Source organism: Eublepharis macularius, chromosome 16 (genome assembly GCF_028583425.1).
Source record: "Eublepharis macularius isolate TG4126 chromosome 16, MPM_Emac_v1.0, whole genome shotgun sequence".
Lineage (NCBI taxonomy): Eukaryota > Metazoa > Chordata > Lepidosauria > Squamata > Eublepharidae > Eublepharis > Eublepharis macularius.
In genome coordinates this window covers 48,899,523-48,913,588 of record NC_072805.1, presented here as the reverse complement: position 1 = coordinate 48,913,588, position 14,066 = coordinate 48,899,523, and the positions used below count along the sequence as shown (strand labels likewise).

Genomic DNA, 14,066 nt, shown 5'->3' with positions numbered 1-14,066 from the left:
GAATTAACACTTTAAAATGTCATAAGTATGCCAAATGTCATAAGCATGCTAAAGAGTACAGTTTTATTTTATTTTTATTTTTTTAATAAAATTTTATTAGTGAGTGGAAAAACAAAAGAAAATTTTCCAAATTTAACACATATAATCCCATTTTTTCCCCTTGCTCTGCCCCCACCCTTTTCCTCCCCCCTCGCTATTGACTTCCAACAGCTTTCCAACCCTTAACCCTTCTTAGAGTACAGTTTTATATGCTGTTTGCATTGTTAAGGAAGTACTGGGAAGTATTCTTCCCAAAATCTCTTGGCATATCTCCCCCCCCCCCCCAAAAAAAACCAATGGCTTCAAAAGCTCCAGGAAGGCATTCAAGCCATCTCTGTAAGTCCGCATGAAAAAAGCGATCAGCAAATCTGGGTCATGTTCCAACATGGCCACAAACTAATGGTGATGCAAATGGAGGAGGGGGCGTGATTCACAGGGCTTCAGCCTGGGACCCAATGAAAAGGAGCCAAACCTTCCTCTTCCATCCGCTGCCCCGGAAGCACTGATTTAGCTCCACCCTCAGTGGTCTCCCCTAGCACACCCTTTTGCTTTCCGGGGCGGGGGGGGGGGGGCGGAGAAAAAGCACTGCACTGGGGGGACAAACCATGGGCATATCCTATCTCCCTCTCCAGCAGTTCTGCCTCCGCTGACAAAGACCGGGACAAGGGCATCAAAGTGCTTCTGTGCGCCAATTTACATATACAGAATGCTCCAAGACATATTGCAAACCCTTCTTCTCTATGGACGCATCTGTGGGACATGGGCCCACCCTTCACACATCCCATCTGCCATGACAACTTGGTGCATTTCACAACTTGGTGTGCATATGTTTGTGCAATTACCCACTCCCAACAATCCCACCTTTGGGCTCACAAATGGATACACAACAGCCCGGCATCTCACTCGAAGGATAATCTCCCCTGCTATGACAACTGCATGCCCTACCACAGGATCTCCTAGCAGTCCTCTCCCTGCCAAGAAGGGGGGCTGCTGCCCCCACTGCTGTGGAGAGCACGGGGCTGGAAAGGGGTGAGGTGGACCCTGGCTCTTTGGGCCTTCGGACAAGGCAGTAACATGGAAGCGGATCAAAGGTTACAGGGGAGGCCTTGCCATTGGCAGTGAGGCAGGTGGCGGCCAGGAGAACCCCCAGCTTAGCAGGCCCTTCGAGGGTCCGGAATCCTCTCCCCAGAGAAGGCTGCCCAGCCCTTGCCCCCCCCCCTTGCTCAGAGGCAACTGGCTGGGAAGAAGAAGGACCAAGAATTTTAGGAAGCCAGCTCTTACTCCTTAGTGGCATTTTACTCACCCCTCTCCCTCCTCCACTCTTACCCTCACAACCACCTTGTGAGGTAGGACAGGCTAAGGGAGGGTGAGCCAAGAACATGTAGCAAGCTTCCACAGCAGGAGCCCAGATCCTAGACTAACCACTACCTAACACAGCTTACCAGCTCACTGATGGCTGTTCTGGGATCTCATTGCTAGCTACCTTTTAACTGAAAGGAATGTAAATGTATGTTAAATACAAATAAAAATCAAGGCCCCAGAGAGGCCCAAAGGCCCAAAATGAAGCCATACTTCAGGGCCGAGCACAGCTGGGGGTGGAAGGGCCCCTCCCTCCCTTCTCCCGCAGGGAAGCACCCCAACAGGACGGGGCTCTCCCCTTCCTCCACAACCATGCCCTGCCCACCCCTGGGAACAGCCACGCAGCTGCTGCTGTGGGACTACTGAGGCACAAGCCAGGCCTCTTCTGCCAAGCTTTAGGCCCCACAAGCCTGTGCCAGACTAGGAGTGGCCAGAGAACTGGTCCACCCCACATCACCCTTCTGGGGCATCCACGCCTCTCACCTGCAGCTACTTGGGATTCCCATCGCCTTTGTCCTCCGCATCATATTCCCTCCTGGGAAATGTCAGAGAGCTAAAGAGCGTGTGGAGAAGCAGAGGGGGAGGGGGGTGATGGAAGGGGTGATGGGGGCAGTGGCAATACCTCATTAACCATGACTGTACCTTGGCATACCAAAAAAGGCATCACATTAATTAACGGACAACTGAGAACAAAGGGGCTGAGTGAAGGAATCCAGCGCACACAGTTCTACAGCATTACCCGCACACAGACAGGGCTTGGTATGCCTACAGCATTCATTTCCTCCACAGGTACCCTATGCAGCTGCAATCCACGGCTTCCTCAAGAGGCATCTGATGCACTGGGGAGACGGCACACAACAGGTGCCAGGACAAACAGCCAGGCTGGGGTCAGGCCTAGGAGGAATGAATACCTAAAAGCCTCACAGGAAGAGGCTGGAAGGATTTAGACCGGATGTCAAAGGAGCCTGAGAAGGGAGAACTCCACGCCGGCAAGGCAGCCCTGTGCAGAATACCAGCCCTTTTACAACGCTTGCCACCCTCCTCCCCCTGGAATCGAGGAGACCTGAGCAGCCCCATCAGCCTCGCGGCTAAAAATGTGCAGGAAGCATTCAAGGTCCTTGTACAAGGCACAGCTGGGGTGCATCGGATGCCGGGACAGGGCCGCCCCCCCCCTCCTTCCACCGCTCAGCCGGATGTTGGGAGAAAAATGGGGGAGGAGCTGAGCAGCAATATAATGACATCATTTCCAAGATGACCAGAAGGGACGTCACCACATCCACAGCAATGCTGTAGTATTTGGTCAAAACGCCGTGGTTAAGCCACAGAGGTTTGGCCGAAGGCTAGAGTGTCACTAGAGACCTGCCAATGTCACTTCAGCTCATGCCAGAAGTTGTGCCATCGAGTCACCAGTGAGCGCCCCCCCCCAGCCCCTTGGTCAATTTCCCATGGGTTGCCTGCCTCGTGTTGGCAGCCCTGGGCCAGAATGTGGTCTTGCTGGACCCAAGGAACGTCTCCGGGCAGCTTCATGCAAACGGAAACAGGCTGTCAAGTTTGCCAGCATGGGGGGGGAGGGGGGGAATCATTAGAAACCCACAAAGCAAAAGGTCCGCTGGAAGCTCCCAGCACAGCTGCTCCTCTGCTTGGCTGTGCTTCCTGTGCCAGGCTGGACATCTACAGTTCTGCCCGGCACCAGTGCCGGGAGGGCAGGCGCACTGCGAAGAGGGGCCCCTGCTTCTGCTTGCTTGCTTCGGCCTGGAGTTCTGCCACAACATCCCAATGCGGAGGGAAAGGGCATCTCCCACAAAAGAAGTCTCCTCTCTGGGGAAAATGAGGGGTTCACCGCCAAATCCGGCAACGCAGGCACTCACACCGAGAGGCCTCCGAGGGCAACTCGCACTGTTTTTCCCTCCCCGCTTCCTTCCCACCAGCCTCTCAAGAGATTCCCAAATAGTCTTTCCCACAATGCCGGGTCCTGACCAAGGACCCCACCGAACAAAATATCCACATTTCACTCAAAATGATCGACAAAGTACCTCAATTAAGCAACGAGGTGGGCTCCTGACATTTTGCCTGGGCGCGTTTAAACCTCAACGATAAGAAATAATTTTAAAGAAATCAGAGATGAAGCTATAGGTACAAGGCATCAGGAGAAAAGAGAAGGGGGGAAAGGCTGGGTGCCCCCCTCTCAGCCCTCTTAAGCATGACAGTGGCCTGAGAAAATACAGGAAAGAGACAGTGCAGGCCACAAGGAATGCTCAGCCAAAAAGAAACAGGCAAGCTGGGCTCTCGACACTGCTCCCCGGGGCAAATCTCGCACTCTTCCCACAACGTCCAAGCAAACACACCAAAAGGGTCATCCAGCAGATACTCTCTGAAAGAGCATTTCTGGGCCCTGCTCTTCCGCTGCACCCCTGGATACAAGCAGCATCCTCACCGGCACGAGCATGAACACCTTATGAAACGAAAAGGATCAGGAGCTGATCTTTTCCAGCCAAGATACACAATGAAAAGCAACATAAAATGTAACTCTTATTTCTCCAACACAGAAACAGAGCAGATGAAGAGCACACAAGACCAAATTCAGGAATCAACTGCTAAAGTTTTCCAACTCAAGGGTATGTCCAAGCAGCCGCAACCCCTCCCCGAGCTCTCTTTCTTTTGCCACCGAGCCAGGAAAGAGCTACTAGTCCCCCGCAATCCAGACTGCTGCATGGACCCGGCCAGTTGCTATCACAAGCAAGCAGGTAATTCAGCAGCTGCCATGGGTACCCTTTTGGCCCCGGAAAGCAGATCTTCCCAACCTGGGAACCCAGGGTGGAAGAAGCTCTTGAAGGGATCCTATCACCAGCTGCATGTGACAGCATTCCCTGAAAACGTACGTGGTATTTCCCAAGCGTCTGTCTACCACCCTTGTTCTTTAAATTGTGGTTGCTGTGGAGATAGCCACTTCACCCACACTTGCCCTAGGGGAACTCGCAAGGAAAACGTGCCCGTGCCGGAGGCCTCTTTCCGCTTCAATAGCAGAGCTCTGAGAGAAACACAACACAACAAACAAACAAAGAAGAAAATCATTTGAACTTGAGCACAAGTGGACCAGTAGATCCCTTCTCTTCTCTAACTGGGGGACACCTTCAAGAGCTCACTGGAAGGGAGGAGGTCACACTCCATCTCCGGCAGTGCCGGCTGGGCTCTTCAACACACATTCAGTGTGTATTCCCTGACTTGCAGGCATGTACACATGCCCCACAGCTCTGTAGCAATGATCACTGCCCACTGGATTCTTTATTTCAAGGGGAAACAATAGCTTTGCATTCTTAGTATAACTCAGCATAGAGGTATTTATCCTTACTGCGCCTTCCATTTTAATGTCAATTTAAAGTTATATAAAAATGTTGTATATTTCACCACAAAGCGCCTAGCAGGACATGTCATTCAGTCGCTCAGCTTTTTCCTACTTTATGAGTGTGTGCCTAGGCAGTTATATTTAGGTATCCTTCATATACCAAGACACCTCCCCAAACACATGGATTTTTCAGACAACGGACCACAACAGCTTCATCAAAATCATTACAGTGGGCTGTGAAGAGGCATATACACAGATGTTTCAGTTCTCATTCTTCCATCCTGCTCTGACAGCCCAACGGCTCTATCACACAGCTACCGTACTGCAATAGATTTAGTCTCAGGAAAAATTCAACACACAAATAAGATTTCAAGGGGGAAATGGTGGTGCAGAGAATCTCTCCGCTTCCCTTCTATATACAATGGTGCACGATGAATACATGACTCAAGAATTGTAATTGTACTGACCTCTTAAGTTCTTATAAAGATCTGCATTTGCCTTATTAACTAGCCAAACCCCTATTTTTCAGCATGCATTCCACACAAAGGCACTGCCCCACCAGGCACCCTGAACCCATTTCATTCGCCCTGGGCACGTTCTAAATGAGCAAGAAGGGTCCCCAAGAACACCCGCAGCACGGCACAGCTGAACGAAGACTGACGGTGGGGGGGGGGGGGAGAGGACGCAGGCCAGAGCTTTGTTCACGACCCAGCCCACCAGTTACAGGGCTGACCATTTTTTACAGTTAAATCAATGAAAATTTGAATCCCCTCCCCACAAAAGAACAATTTATATCAATCAACACTACAAAACCAGAATTTTTACTTCCAAAATAGGAAGGTTGCCTATATGATTTCTAGTGTCTGTCTCAAGCCGACTGTACAAGGAAACGCAACGAGAGAGGAATAAAGTGTGGAAATAAAACCCATGTGGCATCTCTGAACCAAGTTAAAAGACAGTCCCATTTCAGGCCTTTTTTTTTTTTACACAACCCGTTCTTGGGAAAAACAAAAGCAGGACAAAAAAATGGGACAACGCAGGGCAGCATCCAGACATTTGTTTTCTAGACAGCGGTTGTGCCGCACTGCCCAACAACAGGCCAGTCCTCAAGGGGATCCGTTCCAGTAGGCTCCGTCCACTCTAAATGCAATGGGACCAACTGCTGCAAGTGGGCGACAGCGGAGGAGGACGGAGGGGAGAGTTTAAACGGTGTAACATGCCTGCGCTTTGATCCTGGACTGAGCTGCCCTCTATTCAGCACGCCAAGACCACGGTGACCCCAGCCAGGAAGGCTCGTGAGGAACCAAAGGCCGGTGCCATGGATGTTTAAACACTGCTCCGCTTTTCCCTTCGCTCAGCATAGCTTACTTCCTCTAAGCAATTCTTTCTCAGTCTGGAGCTCAGCGAGGGCTTTAGACGAATTAAAGCAAAGTGCCCCCTCCCAGACAGACACACGAGCAGGCACTAGGGCAGCGAAGCTTCCTTTCTCCACTGGCCCGGTCTTTTGTTGCAGCCAGCGTCCCAGCAGAGAAGGAGCTGAACGTCCTCATCGGCACCAGAGTGGCCTCTGCTTTCCCCAGAAAGTCAACTGACCAAAAGGAAAAGAGAAAACACACTTTACGTTCAACTGGAGACGCGGAGCAAAAATGTGGGGGGCAGGGGGAGGGGTGAAAAGGCCGGGAACACTTTCATTCCTTCCTTCTTTTCACAGCAGGCGCCCAGCTAATGCCCAGCATCAGATTTGCAAGTGAATTGAAGGTGTCATTAGAACTTTAAAAGGAGGATGAGGACGACAGAGCAGAGATTTAAAGATGTGGCTGAAAGGAGGAGGCAGAAGAAAAGAAAGCCAAAATGAATCTTTGCCCACAACTGTGGCCCACAGAGGAGCTACCCTGGCTGACGGCTGAATGTTTAGCGGAAGCCCGAGACTGCAGCGCCTTTGTAAGAGGCACCACTACTAGACACCCCTCCCCGCCTTTGAACCCAGGACAGCCTCTTCAGCTGCGCTTCCACACGCCTCCAGAGGTCCCAGCTGAGAAGGGGGGAGAACACAACAGCTCCAAGATGGAAGGAAGTGACATCAGCAAAGTGGAGGACCTGTTTCAAAAGGCCCAAACAAAACAAGGAGCTGAACCTTAGCCCTAGAAGAGGTCTTGGGAAATGCCACTGCAACAGAAGCCGCCTCACCACGGAAAAGGCCACGGGGCAAGGCAGAGTGGCCAGCTTTAGAGGCCCCAAGCCCGACTGGACTGGCTTGCCCTCGGCCCATACGGCTTTCAGATCGCTGTTTCTCACCTCAGCCCAAGGGCAGCGCTTCTTTTTGATTAGGACCACGCAGAGTTTCCAAGTTGTCAATATTGAATTTTTCATGCCGCTCAGGATTGGGTTACGTAACGGCAAGAAGCGGCAGTGGCGAGGGAAGGCCAGGCCGGGTCCCCAGATCAAAGCAGACGGGACACAGCTGTTTCCAATCAGAGCTGATCCCAATGCAGGTGGCTGGGGGGGGGCAGGAATACAATAAAATAAAATCAGGATCCTTCGTCTGCCTTTGGACAGACAGGAGCCCAAACTGGACCTACCCAGTATAAAAGACCAGCGGCACCGCAACCAATACCTAAGGCTGCAGAAATACCTGATAAAACACAAGAGGCAAAGGTGAAATTACAAAGGCCATTTCCTGCAACCCCTCCAAAAGAAAAGACCCTCCAAAATGTACCCATCTTTTTACTAGTTTGCAGGCTCCCGCAATAGATGCGAAGCCTCTGCCACTCCTCGCAGGAATACCCCAAGACTGTCAATCTATAACCACTGCCATGATTTAGTGATTAAAAACATGATAACAGATTGCATAACTAAAAACCACAGGAGGAATGCTTGCCAACGCTCCTCCGAGACACGGCGCGGAAACCCGGAAAATGCGTGGCTCGCAGCGATCTTCCCGAGCTCCGAGCGCAGCAGAAAAGCTGCCGGGCGCGCCGGAGAGCCGGCTCGGGGCGCCCTCCAAGCCGCGGTCGGCAGCGGGCTCACCCGCCGAGCAGCGGCTGCCTGCGCCGCTTCGCAGCCCAGCCCAGCCCAGCCCAGCCCGCGCCGGCCCTCCTCGCCCAAGTTTGCTCGAACTGGAAGGGCTCGTCCGCCGCTCCGTCCCGCACGCCACAGCCGCTCCGTAACACGAGACGGGAGCCGCGGCCCGGCCCGGCCCGGCGGACAGGCGAGCCAGCAAGCAGCCAAGCAGGCGGCCGCCCCGGCCGCCCCGTCCTCCCGCAGCGCGAGCCAAAGCAGCCCCGAAGGGACGCGCCGCTCTCGGCCAGCCGCCGCCGGGGGGACGGAGGGCGCAGCGCGCAGGGCCCGCCGCAGACCCATCCCGGGCGGCGGCGGCGGCGGCGGCGCTGACACGGGGCCAGGCAACGTGCCCGCGGCTCAGCAGCCGGCAGCAGCGGGCAGCCGGGGCGGGCGCGGCGCGCAGCCATTTCCCGCCCCCCCCGGCCGCCCTATCGATTATGCAGATGGGCCGATCAATCCGCTCGCCGCGAGCCCGGCCGGGCCGAGCGGACAGGCACTCCCGCCCGGGCGAGGCTTGGCGAGGCGGACCCTCCCCGGGCCGGCGGCGCGGAGCGAGGCGCGGCACCTGCCGGCCGGGCGGGCGGGCGAGACAAAGTTTGCCGGAGGGCCCCGATCCGGGCGGGCAGGGGGCCGGGCCGGGCCAGCCTCATGCAAAGCAGCCCGGGCCGGGCGGGGCAGCAAAGTTGCCACTTACGCGGCTGGCGGCGGCGTCCTCCGCCCTGCGTCCTCCTCTTCCTCGTCTTCCCCTCCTCCTCCTCCTCCTCCTCCGGCGAGGCGGCTAATCCCGGGAGGCGGCGGCGGCGGCGGCGGGGCTGCAGATCCCATCAAGGCTCCGGCGGCGGCGCGCTCCGAGGCGGAGCTGGGCTTGGCGGCGGCGGCGGCAGCAGCGGGACGAGGCGAGGGGGGCGGCCGGGGCCGGGGCCGGGCGGGAGCCGCTTCCACTTGCGCCGCTGCTGCTGCTGCCGCCGCCGCTGCCCAGCAGCAGCAGCAGCAGCAGCATCGTCGTCGTCCTGGGCGTCGTAGGGAGCGGGCAGGCAGGCGGGCAGGCAGGCGCCCCCCCGGCCGGAACGCGGGAGCGGCGCGGGGGCCCGGCGGGCGGCGGCGGGCGAAGCCGGGCTGGCGGGGCGGCCGGAGCAGGAAGCGCCCGCGCTCAGATCTGCTGATTGGGGAGGAAAAAAACTCTTTGGATCTTTATTCTGCTAATTAGTTTCCTGCAAAAAATGGCTGATTAGTGCAGTGCGCATGTGCCTCATTACCCAGGCACGACGGGAAGGGCTAATTAGCCACCTTCTGGATCAATAAGATTCAGCCCAGGCGGCGGCGGGGGAGGGAGGCAGGCAGGCGGGCGGGGAGGGGTGGAGAGGAGAGGAGAGGAGGGAGGAAGAGCCGCGGAGCGGGCGGGCGGGCGGGGGGAGGGAGGAGAGGGCTGAGCGAGCGAGCGAGCGAGCGAGCGGGGGAAGGGAAGAGGGAAGGGAGAAGACGCGGGAGGAGGCGAGGCAGGGACGCGGGGGGGCCGCGGGGCCGCTGGTGGGTTGGCCGGCCAGGCAGCCGGCCGGAGCAGCAGCAGCAGCAAGAAGGAGCGGCGGCGCTCCCGAAGGGGGGCAGGCGAGGGCGGCAGCGGCGAACGGCCCGGCCTGGCCCCTCCCCGCTGGACAGGACGGGCTGGGCAGGAGCGGCGGAGGAAGTTGCAGAGAAAGTTGGGCTCGGCGGGCGGAGGCCGAGGGCGCCGCGGCCCCGATCCTGGCCCCGGCCGGCCGCCTCCCCTCGCGCCCGGAGCCCCCGGGGGACGCCGCGCCTGCACCCGGCGGTGGGCGCAGGGCCGGGGGGCTGCAGACGCGGAGGCTCCCGGGCGTGCGCCTGGCCGCGGATCGGGGGCTTGCTCGGCGGCCGCCTCCGCCTGGCGAAGGGGCTCTCTGGCTGCAGCTGCGGGCGCGGCTCTGCCTGGGCTTCTGGGCTGCCGCTTCGGCTGGCGCCCCCGAGGGACCTGCATGGAAGGCGGAAGAAGAGTTCCCGCGGCGGCGGCGCGTCTGCCCTCGGATCGGGGCGCTTCTCGGCTTCCCTGGAAGGTTGCGGGCGGGCGGGGGCGGCCGAGCTGAACTTCGCGTCTCGGCTGTTGCTCAAACGGGCGAGAAAAGAAAGGGCTGTCGAGGAGCTGCCTGGAATCGCTTTTCCCTTGGAAGACCAAGTGGACGCGGACGGAATAAAAGAGAAGGGGCCCCGTTTCCTGCCGGGCGGAGCGTGGATGTCCAGGCAGCTGCGCCGCTGGCCAAAGGTCTTCTGGGTACAAAACGCGGCCGCTCCCAGCCAGCAGGCCGCTGGCTGCATGTCGCCTGCTCTCATTAAGTGACGGGTTGCTTTAATTCTTAAAATTCTTCCTCATATCTTCAAAGAGAAGGCTTTTTAAATTTGGCATCCTTAAAAAAATCTCTGGTAAGGCCTGAGAAATATTTGAGTCTCCAAAAAACAAAACTGTCAGGTGGGTAGCATACATAAAACGTTGGCGCTGCAGTCCATTGTGTCAGGACCAAGAATCCCTTGAGCAAGTGGGCACCTGGGTGCAGCGGGGCCCTGCCCTCAGGACGGAAGGGCTGCCAACGCAAAGACCTCCCTGAGGGGCTTCTGGGGGCAGGACCCATCCGCAGGCAGGCAGTTTGTAAAGTGCTAGTCCACTGTGCAGCTGTGTGAGCGCCCAAGGAAATCCCAGGTTTAAATGTCAGTGGTTTGTTTACCCTCCTGTTTAGAAAGGAAGGCAGCCGTGGTCTTGGCGCAGCCCCCTGAATAGAAGAGGGGATGGGGGAAAGAGCTGCATGCTGCTGTGTTCTGAGAGGCAGGCGCTGCCTTCCCCCATCCCGATGGAACAGGAAAGGGAAGCCCTCCAGCCAGAGGTTACAGGACACGCGGCCGTTCTCTTGGATCAGCTAGCCTGCCTCGCTCTTCAGCCGTAGCAGGTTAGAATGCCTCAGGGTCAACGGGTGGAACTTCAGCCTTCCTCTTTAAACGCCTGCCTTGACAAGGGTTTTGTTGTAAGATGCAACCTTCCTTGTTGGAAGACAGCTCAGGGTATGTACAATTACAATCTTTGTTGTTGCTTGAAACGGGAACCAAAGAGTAGGGCTGTTTGCAGAGAAATGGAAAACATGCGTGGCACTGTGTAAAAGGTGGGTCAGTTTAATGTATGGCCAGTAGACCAGGAGTAAACAAGTTCGGTGTTCTGTACGCCGCTAGTGCAAAATACATGGGAAGTATTTGCAAGAATATCTAGACCTTCTGCTTCTTTGCAATGGAAATGCGCAATCAACCTGAACACCAGGCGTCGGAGAGGGCTTGAGACTTTTTCTGTGTTGTGCTAATTTAGCTGTGCAATCTGCAAATGCACTGATTGTATTTTGATTTAAGAAGATTCTTACTCAAATCTGACAAACTCCATTGCACCAGGCAGGAAAGGGAAATGAGTGTCACTGAATAAACAGAGCTGGTGCATTAATGTTGGGGCTTCCGAGGTCAAAAGGGCTTGGTTGCTGCCGTAAAAATGCCAGTAAACACCATTTATAAATAATGAGTCCTAGAGGTGCCTGACTCTGCTTTAAGGACAGAAGCCCAAAATCAGCCTTTCAGTGGGGCCGGAGCAGGGGGGGCTTTCCTGCATTTCTACCTTGGAGAGGTCTAGGGGACAGCAAGAGGAAGGCCAGGGGGCTGGCTGTGCCCTCTTCCGATTTGTTCCCGGGAACGGCTTGGGTTACAAGCAGCTCACTGACCATTGGTAGAATTGTTAGATCAAATTGTCTCTTCTTTCCATGTTCTGTAGACAACAAGTAAAGAACCATTTTTTGTTGCACAGGAAATTTATACATATATATATATATATATGTATCATGCTGCATATATATATATATCATGCTGCATATGATAGCCTGCAAGGTATTAATAGACTGCAAATAACATTATTAAAATAATATCATTGCCCAGTTAAAGTGCTGAAAGCATTTTTGGTAAATTCTTTCTGAATTAAAGCCTCTGTTTCGGGGTTACTGCGGCTGTTGGGACTGACTGTCCCTTCTCAGAGTGGTGTGAAATTGACCTCAGCACAATAACGCAAGTCACTGCATGGAACAAAGAATATGTGAAGCAATCCGTGTTCAGTCTGACTGTGAAAAACTAAACAGTGAAACTTAGCATTTGAGGGGGGGCATTTAAGTAATGAAGTTCAGGGTCCAGACCCCCCTGCCCCAGCGGAGTGTCTGTAGTCCCGTGTTACGGTGCCTGCTAGTTACAAAGATGCTCGTTTTGTTTTCCTGCTCCCACTCACTACCCTTGCATCCGAAGGTGGCTTCTCAAATTGGAAAGAGAGAACGAGCCGTCCCAGTTGGAGCAGGAGGAGGTGCCCTTCATGCCCCTGGAAACAACCTGCTGTATTCATCAGCCCTTGACATGGAAATGGACACAGTCAAACCTCGGCTGCCCGTTCCTGCACAGGTCTAGTGGCTGCATTTTATAGATACCTCAAGGACGCCCTCGTCCCTCACGCCTAAACAAATGTATTCACCTCTCTCTCTCTTAATTTTATTTTTCTCTTGTTGGAAACCTTATTAGTAAAGCGTAGATTAAGTGCTAAGAATGGGGGGGGGGGTTTAAACCCAGATAATGTTTATTACAATCTTGAACAGCATATGGGGGAAAATAGGAACTCAACCCTACGTGGGGAGACGGGGCTGATGGTGTCTGAGAATTGTGCAATAGTCCAGGCTCCTGCAATCAGAATTTGCAATCAGGAACCCCTTGCCTGGATGCCTTCTGAGGGCTGGGCTGAATGACAGAAGGTGTGGGGAGGTTCCCAAGTGGCTGACCGGCTCAGATTCTCCAGCCCTTTTTCTGGCCAGCTGGAAGCACCCCATAACTGTGTCCCCAGTGCGCATCCAGCACAGCGGCTCTCTCCGTTTTGTAGCTGAGAAAGGCAAGAATCCTGCAGTTTGAACCTGGCCGCCTTCACCCCCTCCCAGGTTGGTGCCATAGCTGTGGCATGTAGCTTTGGGGGGGAGAGGAAGGTGGCTTAAATAGTTTTGCAAATGGAGAGTTGGAGAGATCTGACCTTCTGTAGCTACAAGATCGTAGCATTGTTTTGAGCAAGGGCTACAGCTGATCTATGGCAGTCTGCGATTCTGTGAGTTGCCTTTGGTGGAAGACCGTACTGGGGGGGGGGGGGGCGGGTAGTTAGGAAGCTCCTGCTAATGGCTGTCAGCAGCTCAGGAGGATCTGGATGGCTTTGTTTCTCCTTAAGGCCTAGGTGTGTCCAGGGGCGCAAGCCCTGGGCTGCAAGCAAAGAGCTCCAGTGGGAAGGCCTCCAGCTCCTAGCCCAAGGGCCAAAGCCTAGACCAGAGCGAAGCCTTCCCCTCCCCGTTCCCGCTGTCTCTGTTGTCTTTTGGCATGTTAGCCATTCTGGGTCCTCCCTGGAGAGGGGTGGGCTTGGAAAGAGTAAAGAAAGACCCTTCCAAGGCCTGTGGGGCTGTGCTGGGCTTTCTGGGAGTATTAGCTACTGAGGAGGAACCTTGACGATTCCTGCTCATGGAAAAATAAGTGCTTCCAAGTTTCCTGCAGTGATGGTTAGGGGAGGGCCCCTGCAAAGCTACGATCCAGTCCCAAGGGAAAGGGGTGGTCCCCTTGCCTGGGTGGTGATTTGCCCCACTTAGTCTCAGTTTATCATCCTTGAAGGGTTGTGATTAAACAGGTCCTGAGATGCCAAGGCCAGATGGGTCGGTACAGAATTGGCTGCTGCCTACCCAGGCAGAGAAGGAAAGAGACAGAAGGGAAACTGAAGAAGGGTAGCAAGAGAGTGCCGCAGTTGTCCTTTGTCCTTGTGGGATAGCAGGCGGCCAGCTGTTAGCTGCCTGCCACGGGGCTTCCTCTTCCTCTCACCCGCCTCTCAGAAAGGAGATGCTGTAGTGCAGGAAAGGGCGCTGCTGATCTCTGACAAGGAAGCCACAACCCTGGAGGCGTCAGAGGGTTCGGCGTGCATATTCCCCAGCCCCTGAGCTGGCTGTCCAAGACACCTTCCTTCAGTCATCCGGGGCTGCTGGCTAAGAGGGCCGGGAAGCCCACTGTTTCCGTGGCAGGGGGCAGGGTGATTCCTGGGGCATGGGTTGGAGTGTTGCCATTGCTGCTCAGGTTGCAGAGAGGAGATCGAGAAACGGCCTTTGTTTCTTGTGGCCCCCTTCACAGCATTGCATCACTGTCTGGCTCCTGTGACCTCTTGCATAAGGCATCACAGGCA

General features: G+C 55.3%; 1 protein-coding gene across 2 annotated transcripts in view; it reads right to left on the bottom strand.

The window, feature by feature from the left end:
* The window catches only part of ZFHX3 (zinc finger homeobox 3), a 136,393-nt gene extending 127,806 nt beyond the window's left edge, over positions 1-8,587 (bottom strand). For both annotated transcript variants that reach the window (XM_055000204.1, XM_055000205.1), the window contains exon 1: positions 8,496-8,587. The gene's annotated coding sequence lies outside the window, so the exon portion shown is untranslated. The remainder of the gene's footprint in view (positions 1-8,495) is intronic.
* Between the last annotated feature and the right edge of the window lie 5,479 nt (positions 8,588-14,066).